General features: G+C 39.4%; 1 pseudogene; it reads right to left on the bottom strand.

Moving 5' to 3' along the window:
• Nucleotides 1–5510: 5510 nt before the first annotated feature.
• LOC112209011 (large ribosomal subunit protein eL33-like) lies at nucleotides 5511–5836 on the bottom strand (annotated as a pseudogene).
• Between the last annotated feature and the right edge of the window lie 1686 nt (nucleotides 5837–7522).

Here is a 7522-nt window from a genome sequence, read left to right as displayed (position 1 = left end):
ATCACATAGGGACCCATACTCAGAAGGCACTGCACTCAGGGTTTAATCCTCTGTGGATCCCATCTTAAAATAACAATTCTTAACACTTTTGTCTTTGAATTCGTGTTTTGTGTGAAGTCCAATATGACAACAGAGCACCCTTGAGGGACTTGGAAACAGCTCACAGGTCCTGCCTCGTACTGCTTCTCTGCCTGACCCAGATGGGTTCTTGTTCACTCAATCTCTGCCCCAGCCTTCCCCTCCCCTGACACCCTCCACATAGGGTTGCAGGTTGGGTTGGACTGGTGGTCTGAATTCTGCTGTCACCCTCCATGCCCGGAAGAAGACCTGGGCCCTAGTGCAGGGTGGGTCAGGGTCAGGCACACCCCTGTGGGCATCTCGGAGCAAGGCAAGGAAAGCTGTTGTGGCAGCTGGACAGTTCATGCAACAGGCATCCAGGCAGGGGCCTCTCGCCCACTTCTAATCCAAGTCCTGAGTACATCTTGGGGAAAAGATGTAGTCTCTTCAGGGGTTACCCATTGTGAGGGTTAATTTTATGTGTCAACTTGGTGGGACCAAAATGCCCAGATATGTTGTCAAACATTATTCTGAATGTTTCTATAAGGGTATTTTTGATGCAATTAGCATTTAAATTGGTAGATTTTTAAAGCAGATTGCTCTCCATAATGTGCGTGCGTGGACCTCTTCCAATTAGTTGAAGGCTTCAATACAACAAAAGACTGACCCATCACAAGTGAGAGGGGATTCTGCCAGCAGATTACCTTTGGACTTGAACTGCAGCGTCAGTTCTTTCCAGGTTTCCAGCCTGGGAAGGAAGATTTTGGACTTTCTTGCCTCAACAATTGCACACACACATACACACACACACAGACACACACACACACACACACCCTACAGGTTCTGCTTCTCTGGAGAACCTTAACTTAATATGCCCATCCACTGTGGTTGGGGCAGCCAGCTCCTGAGGAAAATAGATTGACTTCCCTTAGCCAGGGCCCTAACGTTTTCATTTTGCATTTGGGTCACAAAGTATGTAGCCAGCCTCAATCTGTCCTGTATATGCTCTGCCATCTATCTGTTGTTTCTACAGATGAGTCTTTATCTAAGGCTAACCTCACCACTTATGCACTATATTCCATTTACTCTAATCTGCTCAAAGACATTGCTTCAACAATTCTTTCAACTTTCTTCTATGTGATTTCCACCCTCTGACTGAATTATACCCATCATCATGCCAATTTGCTCTAATTTTTCTCGTCTTTGAAAAAATTCTCTTCTGGTCCCATATAATCCTTTGGCATGCCTCATTTCTCCACTGTCCTTTAGATTAAAGCTCCTCAAAGTAGTTTATACTGACTGTTTTGGCTGTTTCCAATTCTTCCCTTAGTCTACAGTTAACTGGCTGGCATGGGGTTTATTGAGTTATTCTGCCAGCCTCTAAAGTATTAGGAAAGTCCATAGCAACTCTCACTCCAGTCAGTACTGATGATCATTCCTTTGTTTTAACATGCCTACTTACTTTCCACAGATGCTATCCTAAGGCAGGCAGAGGCAGCCAGAAAGATGGAGGGTGCACCATTACACTGAATATTCTACAAATACCAACCGTATGGGAGCACACTGGCAAAGATATAACAAATATCATCCCTAGCCAAGTTGATATTATATTCCATCTACCTATCTTATAATAGGATTTGACAATTTTTTTTGAAATAGTCTAGAATGTCAAATCTTTGGGTTTCTTTTTTTAAATCTTTTTAGACAAAGAGTAAATAAGTCAGTTATTCCTACTGTGTAATAAATAGCATCATATTGTTACCTGAAAGGGGTCCCGATCCAGACCCCAAAAGAGGGTTTTTGGACCTTGCAAGAAAGAATTTGGGGAGAGTCCATAGAGTAAAATGAAAGCAATTTTATTAAGAAAGTAAAGGAACATGACAATGGCAACTCCAGAGGCAGAGCAGTGGCATGCTGCTCAACAAAGTATACTTATAGTTACTTCTAGATTATATGCCAAACGAGGGGTGAATTATTCATGAGTTTTCTCGGAAAGGGGTGGGCAATTCCTGGAACTGAGGGTTCCTCCTATTTTTGACCATATAGGGTAACTTGCCGATGTTGCCATGACATTTATAAACTGTCCTGACACTGGGGGGGAAATGTCTTTTAGCATGCTAACACATTATAATTAGGAAATAATGAGCAGTGAGGATGACCAGAGGTCACTTCCGTCAACATCTTGGTTTTGGTAGGTTTTGGCCAGCTTCTTTAGCGCATCCTTTTATCAGCAAGGTCTTTGTGACCCGTGCCTTTTGCCAACCTCCTATCTCACCCTGTGACTAAGAATGCCTAACCTCCTGGGAATGCAGCCCAGCAGGTCTCAGCCTTATTTTACACAGCTCATATTCAAGATGGAGCCGCTCTGCCAAACACCTCTGACACTATCATAGTCTCTGTTTAGCTGACATGTTAGTGCTTTCTAAAAAAGAATAGCCTGTTAAATGAATTGGTATTTCCATTGAGACAAATACAGTAGGCAGCAGCAAATATTTTTATGCCAGAACTACTGCTGCTGTCGTTTTTACTTTGAGTGTAATGTTGGTTTTCTATATTTTTCTGTGCGCTTGAAAACCTAAAGCTATAATTGATTTTGGATGGAAGATTTTTTATGAGTGCTTTATAATGAGACATTTATTCCAGGAAGCCACATGCCCCAAGTCTTCAGGTCTCAGAGTTTGTATTTACCATTTGTTTTATACTGAAGAATAGGGGTAATGAAAGTACATAGAAATCAGACAAGCCAAGCTAAAAGCAGCATGAATACATGGAAAACTACAAAAGAACATGAAAGAAGATGAGTCAGTGAGTAAGAAGCAATCTGGCAACATAAAATCCACCGAGGACAAACATACACATGGCCTCAGAGAACAAACAAATATTTGATAACAGTCAGTTATGAAACCATCTATCCTTAGGAGAAACATTCCTGCTCAGTTTTTTCTCATCTCTTTTCTCTTTTTTATTGTGTTGTTTATTTTATACTTGAAGAATTAAAATTGTGCTCTCAGCATTGTAAAATATTCCTTATAGATACATATTTTAAAAATACAGTTGATTGTTATCAGAACAGTTTTAGACTCACAGCGAAATTGAATGGAAGGTACAGCAATTTCTTATATACTCCTTTTACTCACATATGCAGTTTCTCCACTATCAAAATCTGATACCACAGTGGTAAGTTTGTTACAATCACGAGCCTACATTTAAGACATCATTATCACCCAAAGTCCGTGGTTCATATCGAGGTTTATTCTTGGTGTTATACATTCCATGGGTGTTGACAAATGTATAATGATATGTGTTCATTGCTATAACATCATATAGAATAGTTTCACTTCCCTAAAAATCCTCTGTGCTCCACCTGTTCATCCCTCCCCTCTAACCCTTGGCAACCACTTATCTTTTTTCTGTCATCATATTTTCACACCTTTTCCAGTGTCATATAGTTGGATTCATACAATCTGTAGCCCTTTCATATTGCTTTCTTTTACTTAGTCATATGCATTTAAGGTTCCTCCAGGTTTTTTCATGATGATAACTCATATCTTTTTAGTGCTAAATAATGATTTATTGTCTGAATATACCACAATTTATTTGTGCATTCACCTACTGAAGGATATCTAGGTACATCAGTATGCAGGTTTTTATGTGCCATAAGTTTTCATCCAATTTGGGTAAATACTAAGGAGTACAATTGTTGAATCATATAATAATAATATGTTTAGTTTTGGAGGAAAATGTCAAACTGTCTTTCAAAGTGGCTGTGTCATTTCGCATTCTCACCAGCAGTGAATGAGTGTTCCTGTTGCTCCATACCCTTGCGAACATTTGCTGTTGTCAGTGTTCTAGATTTTGGTCATTCTAATAGTGTGTAGTGGTATCACTCCCTATATTTCTATAATTTGTTTCCCTGGCATTCTGCATTTGCCTCTTAGAAATAGAAAAAGTTTCATTACCCAGCTTTGAGCTTTCTTTTTTTTCTCTATTTGAGCCTTTTTTCTTCTCTCTCTCTCTTCAAGTAGAACTATCTTAGCCTGAACATAAATAAATAAAAAGATAGGTACCTACCTACATTCTCTGACACTGGTACATTGACAAGAATGGAACAAATCTTATCCTTGGCTAAGCATGCAGTATATTTCATCTACCTGTCCCATAACAAGATTTGGTAACTTTTCTGAACTAGTCTGGTAGGTCAAATTTCTCATTTTTTATTTCCTGAGGCAAAGGGTGAATAGGATGGAATTTGATCTCTCTTGATAATTGCTTTCTTTTTTAGCGAAGGACTAGTAATGTGTTGGTGATAAAACTTTTCAAATGTAAATACCTATGAGAGGTATAACTTATGTTTATTAGCTAATTTGAAAACAGCACGTTAGTGATCAGGTGCAGTGGCTCACACCTGTAATCTCAGCACTTTGGGAAGCCGAGGCAGGTGGATCACTTGAGCTCAGGAGTTTGAGACCAGCCTGGCCAACATGGCAAAACCCTATCTCTACAAAAAATTAGCCAGGCATGGTGGCATGTGCCTGTGGTCCCAGCTACTCTGGAGGCTGAGGTTGGAGGATCACTGGAGCCTAGGATGTGGAGGTTGCAGTGAGCCAAGATTGTACCACTGCACTCCAGCCTGGGTGACAAAGTGAGACCCCATCTCCAAAAACCCCCAGCAACTGAGTATCCTATTTGATTTCTTAAGTAATGCTTATTCAGTCAGGAAAATTAAAGAATAGCATATGACATATCTAGCTACCTATCTCAACCATAATCTCACCAAATCTTTGCTTGCTATTGGCCTTTGAATGTGTATCCTTCTAGCTATTGCTGCTTTGATTTGTATATATGTGCATACATTTTTGAGATGAAATTATATGGTTTTATTTTGATATTTTCAGTTTATACATTACTTATTCCAAGTCAAGTGTTATATACTGAAATGCTTTGTCCAGCCACGAATTCCAAGGATATCTTGCCCTAGCCTATCTGAATGAGCTGCCAAAAACCATCAACATAATCTCCATTTAAATTATTTTTAATTTCCATTTTTGCTTTTCAGTTTCCCAATCAAACTATATTGAACAAGTACATACTCTTACAAGGTAATTTAAGGGATAATTTTAAGCTTCTTTCACTAACTCTCATCATAATGATGAAGACAGTCCCCTTTGCACTTTCCCCAAAGCTTACTTATCCCCCACAATCCATGCAATAAGGCCTTGTACTAAGATACGTTAAAACCCTCGTTATCGTCTAAGTCTCTGTAATCACCCTTCAATCATCATTCATATAGTTCATATAGCTCTGACTTCCTTATACTCTGAAAATGCTGAATAACCTTCGCCATTTTAAGCATACAACTCAATTCAGGGCAATACTTTTTAAAAGCCACCTAACAAAAATACCAGAGCACAAATTCCCCCTTTATTGATTTACTTTTCATCAGTTTAAAACCTTTAGGGGTACAGCTTCACACGGATTCTGTGTCCAGTGCCCTTAATAGGCAGATTGCTTCAGAATTTGGCACAAATCATGCCACTGTTTCCATGGACACAGGTTACCTTTCCCCAGATTACTTTTGTTTGGTTTGGTTTACCACTGACGTCACTGTGTTGTGATTTGCTCTATATACATAAGCACATCTCTTGCCTGAGTAGAATTCAGTTTCATCTCAGGCATAACAACCTTCAGTTTTAAGAAGAGCTGTGTGCTCCGTTTGGTTTTGGAAACCCTATTTATAGTCAAGAAAACTGGCTATAGCATTGGACTACAGCTTTCCAGAAATGTTTTAAAAGTCCTATTTCCAAAAGACTGCCACAGGTTCCAAGATGGCAGGAAGAGCAGATTTTTAAAAATTATTTCTAAAAAAACATACTTTGTATTTTTTCTATGACTTATTTTGTTCATGCAATAAGATAATCTCATATTATTATTACAATATATTTTATCACCTGTATATTATTTCACTTTATTAATATATCAGAATTAATTTTAGCAATCTCTTATTGATGGACATTTTGATCATTTACACTTTTTTTTTTTTTTTTTTGAGACGGAGTCTCGCACTGTTGCCCAGGCTGGAGTGCAGTGGCAAGATCTCGGCTCACTGCAAGCTCCGCCTCCCGGGTTCACGCCATTCTCCTGCATCAGCCTCCCGAGTAGCTGGGACTATAGGCGGCCGCCACCATACCCGGCTAATTTTTTGTATTTTTAGTGGAGATGGGGTTTCACCGTGTTAGCCAGGATGGTCTCGATCTCCTGACCTCGTGATCCGCCCACCTCGGCCTCCCAAAGTGCTGGGATCACAGGCGTGAGCCACCATGCCCGGCCCCTACACTTTTTAAATTATGTACAATTAATATCCTATAGCTGATTTTGTGCACATTCCTGATTATTTCCCTACTAGAAAACTCCTTGAAGTAAAATTTCTAGGTCAAAGAGAATGAACTTTTTAAAGTCTTTTGAAACATAGTGCCAAATTATACTACTACAAGGCTATGGTATTGTAGTCCTTTGAGAAGTACATGAGAGTTATCAGACAATATTTAAACCATCACTTAATATTTTTATGGGTTTGTAGAATCAGTCACAGAAAAAAACACCAACATATGGGAGAAAAAATAATTGAGTTGTGGGAGGTGGGTAGAAAATGAGTACTGGGTCTTACTCCAACAGGCCATGCAATTGGTCTTCAGATTATAGAGAAAATAGGCTCTATATGCTGTTTACAATTTTATTATATTCTTGAATTCTTGTTAAAATCTTTCTTCTAACATTCCCACCTGTGACATCATAACAATCAGAATGTAATTACCTAGAAGTGTAACCAAGTACCCTTTTTTCTTAAAAATCGTTTTTTCCTTTTTCTCCTTTTCTTGTTTTTCATGCATACTCACGCCTTAGCTCTCAGGAATGTGATTATAACCTTTGCTCTTTATGCACCAGGCACTCCTTACACCGCTAGCTTATGTAACTATATGTTTGCTTCAAAGTTTCAGAGAGGAGATCTTAAAACAACCCAGGTGCCTGTGAAATTCTCCCCCATCAGGAGATCACTTAAAGGCTGTGGTTAATTTACAACCTGGCTGTGCCCGCCATGGCACCAGCCCATTCAGTGGATGGGGCAATAACTCAAGATACGTCATCAGAACAAGTCACATAGACCTGTACTGCCTTGCCCCCTTCTGCATCTCCCTCATGCCAAACTTCCCTTTTTAAGCTTTTCCTTTCTGCCCAAAATTTGAAGCAATTCCATTAAGGCAGGAGCCTGAACCACTTCCCCATTGCTAGCTTTGGCAAATAAAGTCACTTCCTTTCTATGGAATCTCGTCCTTGTTATTTGACTTCTCAAGCAGTGAGTGGCTGAACCTGCATTCAGTTACAAAGCAAGGACATGGGCACTCGTTCTTAAATGTTACTCTTAATAAGCCAAATTCTGAGGGTCTCTCATTGTCCTCTTTTCTAACAT

This window comes from Pan troglodytes, chromosome 3, assembly GCF_028858775.2.
Source record: "Pan troglodytes isolate AG18354 chromosome 3, NHGRI_mPanTro3-v2.0_pri, whole genome shotgun sequence".
NCBI classification, from domain to species: Eukaryota; Metazoa; Chordata; class Mammalia; order Primates; family Hominidae; genus Pan; species Pan troglodytes.
This window is presented reverse-complemented; position numbering and strand designations above follow the sequence as displayed.